The 14,219-nt window shown below is 57.4% G+C and overlaps 1 protein-coding gene across 2 annotated transcripts in view; it reads left to right on the top strand.

Moving 5' to 3' along the window:
• The first annotated feature begins 393 nt into the window (after window positions 1-393).
• LRFN5 (leucine rich repeat and fibronectin type III domain containing 5) overlaps window positions 394-14,219 on the top strand; it is a 61,323-nt gene continuing 47,497 nt past the window's right edge. For both annotated transcript variants that reach the window (XM_067295667.1, XM_067295666.1), the window contains exon 1: window positions 394-708. The gene's annotated coding sequence lies outside the window, so the exon portion shown is untranslated. The remainder of the gene's footprint in view (window positions 709-14,219) is intronic.

Here is a 14,219-nt window from a genome sequence, read left to right as displayed (position 1 = left end):
GTGCGCGGTGCGGTGCGGCGCGGCGCTGCATGGCCCTGCCGCCGGCCGCTCCGCGCTAGCTGCCCCGGGAGCCGCCGCGGCGCCCGGCGCTGCCCGCGGCCGCGCTGCCCGCAGCCGTCCCGCTCGCCACCCGCCCTTCCGTCTCCGCGGCGGCGCCGGCCGGAGGCAGCGCGCCCGGCGCGCAGGATTACGCACAGGGCGCGGAGCGCGGCTCGGCTCGGCTCGGATTAACCTGGCGCAGGTACACGGCAAGGTCACCGGCTGCCGGCGCGGAGCGGCGCGGCGGGGCGCCGGCGCCCGGCGGAGGCTGCGCGGCGGCGGCGGCGGCGGGGCGATGCGAGCGGGCTCGGCGGGCTGCGCGGCTGCGTGCCCTGCGCCGGGGAGCCCCGCGCGGCTCCCCCGCCTCCCGCCCGGTGCCGTGTGCGTGTGTGCATGTGTGTGTGCGCGCCTGTGCCCTGCCTCTGCCCGCTCGCCGGGAGCTGAGCCGCCGCTTTCCATGGGGCGAGCGGCGCGGATCGCCCTGCCCGCCCGAGCCGCGGGCACCCGCCGCCGCGCAGCTGCCCTAGGATGCGGTTGCTGAGCGATGGCAAAGGGCAGAGAGGCGGCCAGCCAGCCCGCTGCGAGAGCGTGAAGCCCCGCCGGAGCCTCGCCGCGGCTGCAGCTGCTCGGGAAGCGCTCCGGACACCGTCTTTCCCCGGGAGGCACCAGGTAATCGCGGAGCGCGGCTGCCCGTGCCCGGCTCCCATCTGCATTGCAGGCGACTTTACTTATTCATGGGAGGAAGGGGCGCGGGAGGGCGGCCGGCCGCGCGGTCCCCGGGAAGGGCTCGTCCCGGCGCGGCGCTCGGGACGCCGCTCCCGGGTGGGGTGGGGGGAGCCCCGTGGGGCCGGGCCGGGGCCGCGCTGCCGCCGCTGCCCGTGGGACGGCGCCGGCGGCCGCCCGAACCCGCGGCTGGGGGTGCTGCAGGGCCATTTATGCCGCGGCGGCGGCCGCCGCCCCCTCCGCGGCGCGGCGCGGTGCTGCCGCCGCCTGGGGAGCGCCGGCACCGCCGGGCCGGGCCGCGCCGGGCCGGGGGCGGCGGCTCTCCCGGGTCCCCGGCCCCGCGGGAGCGCGGCGGCGCCGGTGGTTCCCGCGGGGCGCGCAGGCTCCGCCGCTGCCGCCCGCCGAGGCGGCTCCGCGCCCGCGCTGCTGCGGCGGGGCGAGGCGGGGGCGCGGGCGCTGCCCCGCGGAGGGGCCGGGCCGGGCCGGGCCGTGCGCGGAGCCGGTGCGGGGAGCGCGGCGGCGGGCGGTAGCCGCGGGCTGGCTCGGGGCTCCTCCGTTTGCGAGGGGGATGCGGAGCTCCTCCGAGAGCCAAGGGCTTTGGAAAGGGAAATCTGCGTTTCTTCGGCTGCTTCTTCTCACCTGCCCCCGGTCTCTGACGGAGTCTTTGCGGCCACCCCATCCTGCTGCCCCCTCCCAGGCAGCCACCTATTTCCTTGCCCCTCTGTCCTGTCGGGCTGCCCCTTGTCCTCAGGATACGTGTGCGCAGCCTTCCCCTCCCCTCTGTCTTGTGTGTAATGAACACTTCTAGTCTGCAGGAAAGCAAATGTAGGACAAGATAAACCTTTTTTTCCTGCTGGAAGGTTCCCGTTAGGGGAGACGGCAGAACAGTTGTAGAGGAGCCAGCAGAAACCTTGCAGCCATATTCGCGTCAGCAGCAAACGAACGTCCTGGTTCCCTGGAGCAGGCAGAGCCGAGGACAGGCCCCGTGGAAGGGGGGAGCAAGCACAGCCGCAGACCCAGTCCTGGGACCGCGGCCCCCAGGGTGGCACTGGCACAGTGGGGCTAGAAGGCGCTTTTGAAAGTATTCGCTATTCGGTATTGCTGCTTGCCAGCAGCCGGGCTCAGAGGCACAGGGTGTGCAGCCGGCCAAGCCTGGGCAGAGGAGAGGTCTGCTGTCAGAGTAAACATGGGCTCTGCCTTCTCTCGTTGCCATCTGCCATCCAGGACAACAGTATTTCCTCTCCTGCGCTCTTTGCCTTCTCCCACCAGCCTGAGCCACCACGTCTCTGGGGCAGGGGCTGTTTCTTGTTGCATCGTTGTGGAGTGCCCAGGGCAGGAGGAACCCTATACGGTCGTGGTAGGGACACAACCTGGCCAGTCCCTCAAACTGCAGGTGGGAGCGCTGGGTGCCTCGAGCTCAGCCCAGCCCCTTCCATCCTCTCGCGACCACTGTGGAGCTGGCCAGGCCGTGTGTCCCTATGCTTTGGTCACAGTGCTGTCATGATAACGATCTTTCCTGTCCATGCTTATGTTTACGTGTTCCCAAAGCAACTCAGTTCATCCACGCTGAGCATCTGTGGGTGATTCCCTGGATGTCCAGACCTGATCAAGTCAATTGGCTAGACAGCAAACCTGTGAGATGAACGGGCTCCAGCCCCAGGCGGTGGGGTCTGTTTTGTTGCAGCTGTGGGTCTGAGGGCAGGTCCGTGTGCCGAGGGGTGTCAGCTGGCCCTGGCAGCGCGCATCCTGGCCGGGGCGCGTGCCGGAGCGTGGTGCGGAGGTGCCCGAAGGGGCTGCGCAGGCTGGGCACCCGTTCTGCGGTGGTGTGGCACACCAGGGCTTTCGGGTCTGTGCCTTGCTGTGCTTCTTGGACTCTGGCTGGGGCCCCGCTAGCTTGGAGACGTATCCCCAAGACCTGCTGGTGGTGTGCCGCCTTCACCGCGGTACGCTCTCGCTGACTGTGGTGCTGCTCGCGGCCTGTCCTGGCGGGTGGAGGCTCTGCTGGTTTGCTCCGAAGCAAGGGCCCAGTGATTGCTCTCTGCTCATCTGGGAGGCAGCTTCAGTTTTGCAAGAAGCAGCACACCAGAGCCTGGGTATACTTAATGCCCAACACCTTTCTGTTCTACACTTCTAAATATATACTGTACTCAAGGGATTATGCATTTGTTTAAATGCATAATAAATGCACTTAAATGCGTAAAGACTAAATAAAAATGCGTACTAGAGCTTTCCAGTTAGGCCTAGAGTGACAAACCTTGCTAAGGAGCTTCCCCAGGCATATTAGTTCTCCTTTCTTCTTTCAGAAATAGCAATTACTAGTTTTATCATGGCAATGCAGTCAGTGGAGGTAGATCCTGAATATTTCAGGCATTTATTAAGAGTTCCAAGCTGAGCTAGTTTACCAGTTTTATGGTTTACCAAAACGCATACAGCTTTAGAAGTGGACTCCAAACTGTCCTTTTTCAGTGAGGGCTGGAGGACTGAGTGATCTTACATGCAATTTATGATGAAGATAAGGGCTGGACTCTGTGGCACAGCTGTGTTTGGGATTTTTTCTTAGGTTCTTGTTTTGAATTTTTCATACAATTATTGACATCTAGGGAGGCTCCCATTTGACTACATAGGTATGAACCCTGAAAAGCTTCATTATAAGGCATTGGGAAGGAAGAGAAGGGGTTGTCCGTGCAGCCCAAGAACTGGGCAGATGAGGTGCATAGGACAAAACGGGTGGGAGCGCAAGAAGAAATGTGGCAGAATAGTATGGCAAGAAGGAAACAGATCTTTCCCAAGCAGATCTCCTGAGAGTCACAGTCCCTGCAGGTGGCTTAGCGTGGGCTTTTTCCCACTGAGTTCGCAAGACGCTGAAAGGCTGGTGTGCCACTAGGTACCGTCTTGGCAAGCAAGGCTGCCTGCAGGCTGAAAGCGCTTTGAGAAGACGAGGCACCCCAAGCGCCTGGAGAGCTTGTCCATCCACTGGGGCACATGGAGATATTTGAGACGCTGGAGAGCTAATGGCTTTCCACTGCTGATCAATATTTCCTATGCTTTCAGATGTGGTAACAGGTTCAGTTTTATAGAGCAATCTTTTGAATATTCTCTGAGCAAGCAAGCGGTCCAGAAAATCATTCTAATAGCTTTGCTATTAACAGGCCTGGTAGAATTTGAGCCAAATAGCAAAGGCTTGTCTAAGTGCTATTGAAACATTTTGGGCCAGGCATATGCCATGCATTAGGGAAGATTTGTACTCCTTTGACCAGACACCACTGAGTGTTGTCTATTTATACGCATCTAAATATATCCTCTGCAGGCTTCAGACTTTTCTAGCTAATAGTAAAATTACTTTTCAGTATTGTGCTGTTATAATTTGCTTGATTTGATAAGTTTTGTGCTAAGGTGTGCGTGTGTGTGTTTTAAATAAAAATTAATCTTGAGGTAGTTACCTAAAATGCTTTTGAAATAAAAGCATGTCATCAGTGCGGAGGGAGAGTAGAAGGAAATGTGGTTGAACAGAAGCAATGCTGGAGATTTGTTCAAGCCTGAAAATTCAAATCCAAACCAGTGTGGGGTTTTGTTGCTTTAGTCTCTTTAAGGACAAAAAGTGAACCATTCCTTCTATAAACGTGTATCAAATAATTGTGTACTTTGCACTTAAATAGCAACACGTGCTTCCAATTAGTCAGATATACCTTCTGGTACCCTTAAGTTTGAGACATCGGTTGGAAAACAGGATGACAAATCTCGAAGCGCCTTCTCGTTTGCTCGGCACGTGTAGCAGGTCCTGGGGGCCGCCGTTGCCTTTGCTGCCCGCGAGTTTGTTGGTGCTCTCGCAGTGGCGGCCGGCACGCCGCGACGGCACCAAACGGAGAACAGGCCTCTGCGTTCGGAAACGAAGCACAATTCAAGGAAGGGAGAGTGGGGTTCTCCTTCCTGGATTAACTGAACTGCCAGGTCTTGATCAAAGAGCTGCGGATTAAACGCTCGCCACGGTTCAGAGGTTGGAGCCCACGGCAGGCATCAGAAATACAACCCGTGGTGCGTGCTGCACGGCGCTGGCAAAGCGGCTGCTTCGGGGAATTACTCATGAAGGAGCTGATCTGAAAAGCAGTCGCGTTGCATGCTGAGATGGAGAGTAATAGTAATTCCTCTCCAGGTCCGTGTTTTGGAAATGGTTTTACAGACCCTGGGGTGAAAGATGGTGCCCTAATTCCAGTGTATCATAAATATTCCCACATATCCCTGCTGAAAAGTCTATTGCAATGGCGAGTCTGTGTCAGTGTATGAATTTGTCTGGAACTGCTAAAGGTCTTCTGGGCTTCTCAAGAGGGATGGAGACCTTTGATGTATTCCCAAATAACAAATGGGATCTCTTACTGGGTTGTGCTGATTATAATAACGGCTGTCTGACTGGCCTGCAGCCCATCATGAGCTAGTAATGATAATAATTTTCTTTTCTGCAGCAGCTCTCCCTGGCAGTTCTTGGAGACCTAAGAAAGCCTGTAGAGGAAGTGGCAGGGATTAATATTCACTGGACGAGGAGATAAGGCATGGAGAAGTTAAAGGCAGAGTTCTCGGAAAAGGTCCTTCTCCTGAGACCCTTAAGCCTGTTTTTTAAATATCCCTAAATTAGAGCAAAGACAGGCGTTCTGCCCTCCCAGAGCTAGTTCTGGCCCGTTGAGTCTGAGGCCATAAGTCCCTTAGCCAAAGAGATGGAATGCAGTAGAACGGCCGTGGAGCCAGGACCCTGCCGAGAACGGCGGGGACACATTTAAGTGACAAGTATTTTACCTGCCAAATTGCCCTATTATTTGAAGTGTCTGAAAGTGTCTGTGGTTTCATATGGGAGCAGGGCCCAGCTCAGAAAGCCCCTGCGGCGCTGGCCACCGGCGAGGCGCCCTCTCTGCTCGTCCCCATCTTCTGCCCGTCCCGTAGCTCGTGGCTGCCGCCCCGGGGCTAGCTGTGCCTTTGGTCTGAGCTAGCACGGCACGTCTCATGTTCCCGTAGAATAGATCGCTCTACAAATAATATTTGTCCTGAGCAGGCTGAATAATGCAAAAAGCGATTTGTCAAATGGCTAATTCGACGGATAACGGGAACCCTCGGTGAACGCCGCTTTAATTGTGCAGCGTGTGGCCAGCAGGAACCGAGCGTTCGAGGCTGGTTCCTGCTGCCGGAAGCTGGTGTCCCACTCCTTGCTTTTGAGGTTACTCTTCTAGATGAAGTTGCTCATCTGGTGCTGTCTCACAGCAAACATTTCCCTGAAAGCACATGATTAGCTAACTTTACTTTAAAGATGAATAACCTTTTTCTTCCCCTTGGAATTTTTGTTCAGGCATCTCTGTTGAGATGGTGTTGTATTCTTTTTGGATTAAAGACAGATAAAACTGTCTTTAGTTTTCATTTCCTCAGCATTGTTTTATGGCCAGATATCTGATAATCTCTAGGTTTTTCGTTATAATTCTTGATACCATGTAGTGTCTGTGCCTGGCCAAGGGGGACAGAGACATAGGAGGCCTCAACTTGACAGGAGAACCCGTAGCAGTGAGATGTGACAGCCTTGCACTTAACGTAGAAGGAAAACCAACCAGTAGCTGCGATACAGCAGTAAGGAAAAGACACACACGGAATAAAAAGCAGGTTAGAAAAAGTCACACGGGGAGGAAAATGCAAAATGCGTTTTCAATATACTGGTAACAATGCTGCAGCTGCCAGGGTTTGGGCGCAGGATTTCTGTAGCAACTTGGAAAAGCAATGCAGGGATTTCGTGCTGCACATGGGTGAGGTGGGGTTAAACTTCTTTGGTCTTAGCTGGAGTTGAGAGTTTATCCGTTACGTGAAGTCTCTGCCCCAGTAAAGCAGAGCGTGTGCAGCTGGCGGCGTTGCTCGTGTTCTGATAAGCCGCAACTGTTTTTATTTTCACCAACGCTCCTTAAAATACTTTCCGTGAAGACCCTGTTATGTGGCTCCGTGGGAGCACGTCTGAGTAAGGCGAGCGGGACTTGTCTTCTTGGCGCTGTGACTCAGTGGCTTTGCTGGAGACGTGGTGTTTCACAGGCGAGCCTTCCGTGCGGGACCGTGACGCAGCCCTGCCGCGTTACGCGGAGCCGGTGCCGCTGTCCCGCGGGCAGGTTTCCCGTGCTTGGGGCTCCCGCTGACGCGTCAGCGTTTCGATTTCATCTTCGTCCGAGCGGGGCGCGAGGCCGGCGTGGCTGGCGGGCGCCGACGCTGATCCCGCGTGTCGGAGCGCGCTCCGCGCCCCGGGAAGGAGCGTGGTCTCTCCCTGACCTGCGATTCCGGAGCGGCGGCTCCTGTTCGCCTCCTTGCAGCACAGCTTCAGACCCACGTGACCTCCGTTGCTTTTGGAGACTGCTCTGCTTATTTGAAGACGTGCTGCAGAAGGGGTCCCCGGAGCAGCGGCACCCTGGAGGTCGGGAGAGCGGTGCGGGCACTGAACCCATCCAAGCTGACGCAGAAAACCGAGAGTCCTCCACCACTACGGTGTGAGGAAGCGAGATATGAAAAGCACAAGCCCAAATTCAGGCTCCAGTGTTGTTCAGCGATATCCAGCGGTGGGGTGTCCCGACAGGACCTTCAAGGGGATCTTCTGACCTGGCCTGGGGACTGGGGACGTGGTGCTTAGATCCAGGTGATGACCGTTCCTCGTAGTGCAGCTTGTGGCTCTTGCAGCGTTCAGGCCCTGGAGGTTATGGCTTTGGATCCTGGAGAGGTTTTCCTTCACATCCCGACTCCGTGGTGCAACTCTGTGACTTGCCTTTGGGTTTCAGCTCTGCGCATGTGTGTGTCCTCCTGCCAGGAGGAACGGCGGGAGCGGACGGGTCTGCGAGCTGGAAGAGCTGTGGTCGTCGTGCTGGGGCACCAGGGCTGTGGGGCGAAGCGGAGAGGACCTGCCCTCCAGCTGGGGTTTCGCTGTAGAGGCTGCACCAGGCCCCTGCGAGCAGAGCTCCCGCGGAGGCCTGTCTGGGCTGTTCATCGTTCGGTGCCCCAGCCTCAGCAGCGATGCATCGGGCCGCTTGGGTCCCCGTCACCAAGCGCATGGCCAGGGCTGCACGTAGTGACGGGTTCTGGGGTGCAGTCTCCTCCTCAGGAGCTCCATGTTCCCTTGCGCGGAGCCCCCATGCTCCTCCTGTAGGTGGGCTTCACAGACACCCCAGCTACACCTCTCGGGTCTGTGTCCCCGTGTCCCCAAGCAGCGAGGAACCCTCCTGTCATGGTCTGATGGACATCGGAAATGTGCATGGGGACATGGTTAGTCCCCGTGGCACGTCTTTGGCTGTCAGAGACAAGGAGATGTGCTCCTATTCCAGGCAGAAGGAAGGTATTTCAGCTCACGGTGTGGTAAAAGGAAGTATGTGCCTGGGGGTGTAGGTGCACAGTCGCAGTGGTGGGTAAATACCGTGTTCCTGCTGCTGCCCCCCGTCTTCAGTGAGTGACGGTGACGTGGCTCACTGCGAGTGGCTGCTCAGTCCAGCCGTTGCCTCCACGACTACTTCTTGCAGTCAGAGTCTCAGGGCCACGTTTTTGTCTTATTCTGGTGGTATAAAGCAAGGTTCTTTGTTATGCTTGTTTTTTTTTTAATCTCTTCAGAAAAGTTCAGCACCCCTGGGTGTAATTCTCTTAGTCCCAGCTGCATGAAAACAGAGTAATTCCACTGGAATTTTGAAATTCCATTTTGAACCATTTTGAAATTACAGCAAGATAAGAGTTGAAGGTGTTTCCTTGTCCTGTTGCATCCTTCGGAAAGGGCCGGCGTGCTGATGGTGTAGCCCTTCTTCCACGCTGGCGCTTAACGTGCCTGCGTAGGCTTAACTGGGCGCGTGGGTGTAAGGCTTTCGCAGTCGGGGGACCAGCAGGCGCGCCGGAGGGTTTTCCTGGCCCTGGGCCCCGTCGCCTGTGTTGCTGGCCTTGCTACTGCAGACACACGAGGTAACACATAACCTCGATCGCGGGTGCAGCGTCGCGCGCCCAGGAGTAAATGCGGTGCGGCGGGTGCTGAGGTGCTGTGGTGCGGTGCTGGTGTCCGCGCTGGGGCGCAGCGGAGACCCGAGCGACGGGTCTCTGAAGCCGCTGCGTGCGGAGACTCCTAGAAATAGCACGGCGGTCCCCAGGCGCGCTGGAGCGATCCCGGCCCCGGGCACGGCTGGCCGCGCGGCGCTGGCCTCCCTCCGAGCCGTGCAGGGCTCGCGCTGCTCGTCCGCGAGCGAGCAAGCAAGCAAGCAGGGCTCGCCCCAGCTCGCTTCTCGCGTTCGAGCAGCCCGACCTGCAGGCGCTCGGACGCACTCGTTGAAACGGGAGGTTGCTTCCCGCAGGGCTCGCGTTTCTCTTGTATTCGGTATTGCCCCTTACTGCCCTGGGTCAGACGCTCTGTTTCTAACTTGTTTTATTTAAGAAGCAGTCTGCAAACAAACACCGTGTGTGTACTGAAGCAATCCCCGTGTCCTTCCTTGTTTGTAGAAGGGAAACATGATAAATACCACGGAAAAGGACAGAGCAGGTCGAGATGGATAGTTGCAGCTGATCTGCTAGTTTCAAATGAAAATGGTATTAATTTCTAGGGGAACAAATCAGGCAAAGAGTTTTAAAATGAACTTTTCTAGTGAGGCATCGTGGAATGTATAAACATGAGTAAAAGATGAACTGTTTAGGTGAATGCCCTTCGATTGCTTGCAGTGGCCCATCACACGATCAGCACTGGCTCTGCTCAGAGCATCGCAGCCCCTTGCTGTTCAAATATATTTGGTGTTTTACTGACCGCCACATTTTCATTGAAGGATACGAAAGAGCAGACCTGAATAAGCCTGACTCCTTCTAGGAAGGAATAAAGAAGTCTACGTACAGACCTTTCGACTGTATTTAAATTGCACCGGGAAAGGTAAAATAACTAGCACAAGATATAACAGCGATCAGGAGCGAAGCCTGGCCAGTAGCATGCAAGACTCTCAAAATTCAGTGGAAGAAGCTAGACTCGTTGCCAGCTGCGTGCACGTGAAATCAGATACCCGAATGGTTCCCTGATGGTCAGTAATGCTTCCTTGATTTATATCGAGACTGTGAAGAGGGGCGAGGGATAAAAGAAGCGAGTGAAGGGCAAAAGCGTTGCAATTATGACATAAATCAGAGGAATCACTCGTACTCTGAGGGCGCAGTGAGTTTCTCCTTCGGTGCTGGACATCAGTAAATCTGGGCAAAACCATCTCTGGAGGCGCCGTCCGTCGCTCGGCGAGCAGCCTACGTGCCGTGCGCTGCAGCGGGGACGGCGGCTCCGGGTGCAGAGCGCGGCTCTCCTGCCGTTGCGGTGCCCTGCCCGCTGCCGCCGTGTTCCTCCTCCGCTTCTGTTTTGACCAGTCATGCAACGACTGGAAATATTAACTATTAAGATACGGAAGCAGGTTTTTATACTAGGGGCTTGATTCTGATCTTGCGTTTGTACGTACAAGGCATCACGAGGAAGGATATCCTATCTGTGTATTTATATCCTGTTTGGTTACGTATAGCCTCCCTCCAGGAAGACGCCGCTGCCCTTTCAAAGCACGCTACGTTTCACTGACGTGGTCTCGCTTTACGTCTACGTCAGCGAGCGGCGTGGTGCAGCAGGAGGGGATCTGCGGGGTGAAATGACTGGTGGCAAGGACCCGAAGTCCCTGCACACGTGTGTCCGGGGGGGCTTCGGAGGGGCTCTCGTAAGGCGTGACGGGCTGACTGCTGCTCAGAGGCTGGAGCACGTCGAGCGCGTTCGCAGAGCTCGTCTTCCGGCTGCGCTTCGCCTGGAAGGGGTCCAGCTTGCAGGCTCTGGGACCGCTTGGCAGCGTGAAGCGCGGCGTGGGCAGCGGGAAGGGCTGGGCGACGCGCTGCGGAAGAGCTTCTGGCCCCGGCGCGACCTCGGGCGCTGCAGCCGGCGCACGGGGATGAGCGCCTCGGGCCGGAGGGAGCCTCCGGAGCCACGCGGCGGTGCCCGGCGGGAGAGCGCGCGGGTGCCGCCGGGGCGGTTGCGGTTGCGGGGTGCTCGTGGCTGGGTCACCGGCTGACTCCCGCGCGCGGCGCTCCTTATCTTCCCGGCTCAGAAACGCAGCGCTCGGGGCATCCTGATGGATTTGCGACACTCCCTGGGGGACTTTGCGCTCATAAGCCAATTAAGGGATTACATCGTTGTAATGGGGAGAGTGCTCTTTGCTTATTAAGCAGTGCAGGTATAATTCAATTAGCGGCGGGCTGACCCGCTGATGTCGGATGTGGATGCCAGCCAGGTCGGTCTTCAGCGCTGCCTTCTCGTCCGGCGGGTGAATCGTGGCCTGATCCCGGGCAGCCGCTTTGCGTTCCCCGGAAGGGGATGGGCCATTCCGCTTTTGGTGGCTCCTGGATGTGGAGGCAGCAGTGATGCCCTGTCACGACCGTTTCTTACCCCGCCGTGTTAATCCCGATACACCTTCTGCAAGCTGGTGCTGCTTGCGGGCAGAAAACCCGGCTCTTGCGCAGCCGCGGCTGTCCCGGCGCCTTTGCAAGGCTGAGGAGCAAGGATGCGTCGCTGGCAGGGTTCGGATAGGGTCGCGTCTGGATGCTGGGGAAGGAATCAGGATCGGACTCGCCCTGGCTTCGGGAGTACAGTGTTCGGTCTCAGTACTTGCGCTACTTCGTTTAATAGTCAGGAGTAGTTACTGTTAAACGGTAGTTAAAATAGTAGAATTAGTTAGGATAACTACGCAGCGTTCCTTTACGAGCTGGTTTGGGGCTGGGCTGGGCGTTTAGTGCTCAGCACGGCTCAGAAGGCGCAGCGGGACCCAACTGCGACGCTGTCCGAAGGCGCCTGCCGGGGGTGTCGCGCGTGCTCGCTCCCACGCTCCGCCTCGGGCGAGCGCTTCCGCTTTCGGCTCTCGGCGCCGACTCTCCTGGGCGGCAGCGCGCGGCTGCCGTCGCGTTTCCGCCTGCCAGGCATGAGGAAACGGGAAGGAATTCAGGCAGCCGTTTGAGCTGGTAAGACCACACACGAGTAGCTCAGGAGCAGAATGTGGCCACATCAGTGGGTTTAGAGACTAAATTAAAACGATCTTAAATCTCGGGGAGGTTTGCTCCAAGGAGAGCTGCCTGCCACGGATCGCCGCCAGCCTGACTCCGATGTATCCCAGGACGAAGCGGGTGCGAAAGGAGGTTCCTGCACACCACGGCTTTCCGGAGGGACCGGTACGTTTGGCTGTCCAAACGGAGGAATACCGCTTAGAAACGTGCTCTGGTTTTCCATGCCGTCCCATTGCTTTTGACTTGCAGCACAGGTCAGGCGATACTTCCCTTGCCACTTGTTGACTGCAAATATGATGAGAAGCGAGGGGGCGTCTCTAGACGCGTGGGTAAATAGGGGCGTAAAGTCAGCTCGGGCAGCTGGGCCTGGCAGTGCTGGCGTCGTCTAGGCGCTCGATGGAGCGAGGGAGCGACCTCCCAGGACCGAGGAGGGACTTGCAAACCGCGGAATAAGTCGCTCGTGTTTTGCAGCGCGTAGTTTCTCGCTCGCGCTTTGCGGGGAGTTGGCTCGGCTGCCAGCTCCTCCTCGTCGGAAGGCGCATCCAGAGCCGCCAGTAGCCCGGGCAGCTGTCTTTACTGTAAACTAGATGCACAAGGTAAAATAAACAAGGGCCAAACACGAAACCATCCCACCTTGCCAAGAAAAAAAAAAAAGAGGGAGCGGGAGGGAGCGAGCTGCCGTCCTTCCCGGACTGCAGAGCCGGCCGGGCTGGGATCAGGAGCGGGAATCGGGGAGGTGCCTGCGCCGCGGGATGGGGTGGCGCTTTTGGGCGAAGGGGGAAATTCCTGCAAATCCTTCGGCTGCGGGGAGGCCTTTGCGTGGTAACCAAGGCAACCAGGCTTCGCAGGCAGAGGGTTGAAACGCACGGTGCCCAACTTTTCTCCATGAGCCGGGAGCAGCCCGCTGGCGCGGTTTCCCGGGACGAGCCCGCGTGGAGGCGGATGTCGCGTGGGCTCCGACGGATCCCCCTGCTCTGGCACTGGCCTCTTTGGCCACCAGACTTGAAATGCTTTGAGCCTCCCCGTGGGCTGGTTCTCTCCCAGAAGCTCAAGCAGCTTCTTGAAATAAATCCATCCCAACCTTGCAAGAATTGAGCTCGTCTGCTTGGAGAGCAAAAGCAAAAGCATGGAATCTCCGTGGTCAAGCAGCTCTTCCATGACGCTTCATGGGTGATTTCACGTCCTGGCAGCGGTCAGCCTTCCTGACGCGTTTCCTTCTCCCATCAGTGCTTGATGCGGTGTCTCATTTGCTGTTTCCCGGTGCCCTGCTACTTCCATTTAAAATGTGCGGTTAGTTAGGGCTGTAACTTGGACGTGGCATTCATTCCCGTAAAGTGATTTATACTCTGTTATGATACAACCATGTTGCGGCAAGATGGTACCTAAATACTTCTAAGTGTCAGTTCGTGTTGATGCACGAACGCCGTTTCCTCACGAAATTAATTGCAAACACGACACCTCTGGGCATCCCGGCACAACGGGCTCCGCAGCGCTCGCGGCCGCCGGCCAGCGCTTGCACAGACCGGATAACGGCGTCTGAATGGGTTAATGGTGGTTGGGAGGGCCGAGGGGGCCGAGGATGCCTTTTACGAGTTAACGAAGGGGAAAAAAACGGTGGAAGGAGAGTCGGTTCCTCCGCAAACGAGGGCGGGAATGGGAAGAGCACCCTGCCCGCCCAACTGCCTTGGCGTCAGGTCGGCTCCGTCGTCCTTGCAGCCGTCCCGGAGCCCCAGTCCTGGGATGCTCCCCAAGGAGCTGCAGCCCCCGGAGGGAGGCACCTCTGAAGAGCGGGGTCGCCGTGGCGGGTGGGCGTCCGTCCGTCCATCCGCCGGCTCTGCGGCTCCGGGCGCTGCTCCGCGGCACAGCCCCGGCCTCCCGAAGCGTCGCTCCGCGCGATGAGCTGAGCGTGGCGGTCTTCTCCCAGGACGCGTCGTATTTGTCGGTTCGTGACTTCTCATCGCTTTTGCTCAAGTGCTGATGTTTACGTCCCACGCAGTGCCCATTTTGCACATTATATCAGCGAATTACTGTGTGTTATCACAGAGGACGTAGCTGATAGCCGAATGCTTCCGCTGTGCGTGGGGGCCCCTCTGTTATTTCATTAGATTTGGTTATTGAGGGACACCGGGCTTCAGAATGGATTCACTTTGTATCGCAGAAAGTCTTTTCCAATATATTTCCAGCTGTGCCGTGGCTGGAGCATGTGCTGAGAGTTTGAATGTGCCAAAAGGAAATTGCGTGTGAAAGGCAGCTCTTTACCCCAGAAGGTGCAGAAAGGGCGGTCAGACCTCATCCCGGATCGTGGGAAAGGCTGCCAGGGCACTCGGAGGTTTTGCTCTGCGCTTTGGGGATGTGTGTGTTTGTTTTTCTGTGTGTATATACACATGAGAGTTTAACTGATTGCAAATAGCAAAGTAGCACGTTCCCCTAAT

This window comes from Apteryx mantelli, chromosome 4 (genome assembly GCF_036417845.1).
Source record: "Apteryx mantelli isolate bAptMan1 chromosome 4, bAptMan1.hap1, whole genome shotgun sequence".
Classification (NCBI taxonomy): Eukaryota; Metazoa; Chordata; class Aves; order Apterygiformes; family Apterygidae; genus Apteryx; species Apteryx mantelli.
This window is presented reverse-complemented; position numbering and strand designations above follow the sequence as displayed.